The following is a 2,691-nucleotide window of genomic DNA, read 5'->3' on the forward strand; positions in this document are numbered from 1 at the left end:
GATTTGATTTTATCCACTAGGTGGTCCCACAGTTTTGATGACCTGGTGCCTTTATCTAGGGGGATGCCTAGATATTTGCAAGGGAGGAGACCCGACTTTATCTCCAGGATTTTACAGATCTCTTCCCCAGATGAGGGGTCAATGTTGAACATAAATACTGTCGACTTCTCCAAATTGACCTCTTGACCCAATGCTATCATATAGGCTTTGAGGATGCCTTTGAGGGTTCTTGATTCCCTAATGTTGCCATTCCCAAAAAACATTGTATCATCAACAAATTGCTGGTGGGTAATGGCGGGAAGACCACTGGTAATGGGAATACCTTGGATCCCGCCCTCCTCTTTGGCCTTTGAGATAGATCTCCCTAGGGCCTCTACCATAATAATGAAGAGGAAAGGAGACATAGGGTCCCCCTTCCTAAGCCCTCTCGAGCTGCTAAATAAACCTTCAGGAGTGCCATTGATCAAGACAGAGAATTTAGGAGTGGAGATACATTCAAAAATAAGGTTGATCCAAGATTTGGAGAAGCCAAATGCTTCTAAGCATTTGCATAAAAAGCGCCAATCAACTTTGTCATAGGCTTTATTGTATCTAATTTGACTAGCATGCTTGGAGCATTATTAAGTTGGACCGAGTGGATAGCTTCCTAGGCAACTATTACCCCATCATAGATTGATCCGTCGGCCACAAATCCTGTTTGTTCTTCACTAATGATGAGAGGGAGAAGTTTCTGAAGTCTAGCTACTAAGGTTTTGGTAAGGAGTTTATAAAGGGTGTTACAGAGGGCTATGGGCCTATAATCATTGAAGTTGTCTGGTTTCTCTTTTTTTGGAATTAGAACTAGGAAGGTATTGTTGATCTCCTTGAGAATCTTCCCTGAGTTTCTGACACCCTCTAAGGCCTCTGTGATCTTTGGCCCCATAAAACTCCAACATTTTTGGAAGAAGCTAGTTGGGAAGCCATCTGGGCCTGGAGCCTTACCTGGATTCATCTTCATGAAGGCAGATTTAACCTCCTCCTCAGATAATTTCTTAAGCAAGCATTTATTGTGTTCTTTATTAATGAGTTTTGGAAGATTGTTAATAATATTAAGTTGGCCCCTAAGGTTGGAACCATCAGTGTTGTTTAGGACACCTTCAAAGAACCTAACAGCTCTTGAGGCAACATCGGTCGGGTCTACCAGGTTGGCTCCCTGGCTATTCTTAATGTTGGAGATCCGATTAACCCATCTCCTCTGCTTGGTGCTATTGCAGAAGAACTTGGTGTTGTGATCCCCATCTTTCAGCCAAGATTCCCTAGATTTTTGTCTCCAGAAGATCTCTTCTTTTGACAGAATCTTTTCATACTCAGATAGTAATGATTTTTCCTTAAGGAAGAGATGTTTGTTCATCCCCCTCTCCAGAACTTCCTTATTAACATCTGTAAGATCCTTTTCTATTAAGAGTTTCTTGTCAAATATGTTACCAAAGTTCTCCCTATTCCACTTCAAGAGCTTCCTTTTAATAAACTTCAACTTGTTGCCACGATAAACATTTTCGAGCTTGAGAAAACTGAATCACTCCACCAGTGTTCAATTAGGTTGATGATGTTGTCATCCTTGAACCACATGCTTTCAAATTTGAAAGGGCAGTTTCTAGGAGAGTGATATGTCAAGATGTTAAGTTGAAGTGGAAAGTGGTTAGAGCCAGATAAAGGTAGGATCTCTACTTCCATGGTGTAGTTGAGCTCTGAAAGCCCTCCATGGATAAAAACTCTATCAAGTTTTTCTGCAATATTGCAGAAATCTTTCCTTCTATTATTCCATGTAAAGGTATTCTCTGCTGTCTGAATTTCCAGCAAAGAGTTCCTATTGATCCAGTTATTGAAGTCCAAAGCCGCTGGGGGTAGCTTGATACTACCTCCCCATTTTTCTTCAGCCTTAGTGATGGCATTGAAATCTCCACCAATGATACAAACCTCATTTGGGTGATTACCAAGGAAGGCCTCAAGTTCCAACCAAACCAGGGCTTTGTCCCTATTCTGGATAGGACCATAAACATTGATTAGATTAAATCTTCACTTGTTGTTATATCATACTACTTTTCTACCTTTCCAATTCTGTTTTATCTGTAATGGTGAAAATGAGGAGAATCTAGGGTCCCAGATGATTGCTTAGCCTCCTGAAGCCCCCATGGCCGGGGAATGCTTCAGTTTTCTAAGGCCTAATTTCTTTTCAAAAAGGTCGATCTCGGATGAGTTCATTTTAGTTTCTTAGATTAAAATTTTGTCTGGTTTTGATTCAGATATACAACGCTTTATGATGCGTTGTTTGTTAGGGGCGTTCAAGCCCCTAACATTCCATGATATGATTTTTATGTTTCTGTGGAGAGGAACTTCCCCTCCCCTACATTAAAAAGAGATGAGATTTTAGGCTATCCCCTAGCTTCCCCATCCTTGGTTCTTAATTCAGCAAGGGATCTTCTGCCTCTTCTCTTAATGAGCTTGGCACAGTCAGGAGAGTCTTTGCTTTCTTCAGAGATATGAATGCCTAGAACGTTTGGGTTTTCATTTTCCAGATTGTCCAAGGCCACAAAAAGTTCTTCTGTTTCCAAATTGACTCTGGCATTATCCACTAAATTTTTAACATAGAGTTCCCTCTATCTATCCAGTTCCTCAAAATCGCAAACCTCATCCACAAATTGTTCCATTAGG

This window comes from Cryptomeria japonica, chromosome 2, assembly GCF_030272615.1.
Source record: "Cryptomeria japonica chromosome 2, Sugi_1.0, whole genome shotgun sequence".
Lineage (NCBI taxonomy): Eukaryota > Viridiplantae > Streptophyta > Pinopsida > Cupressales > Cupressaceae > Cryptomeria > Cryptomeria japonica.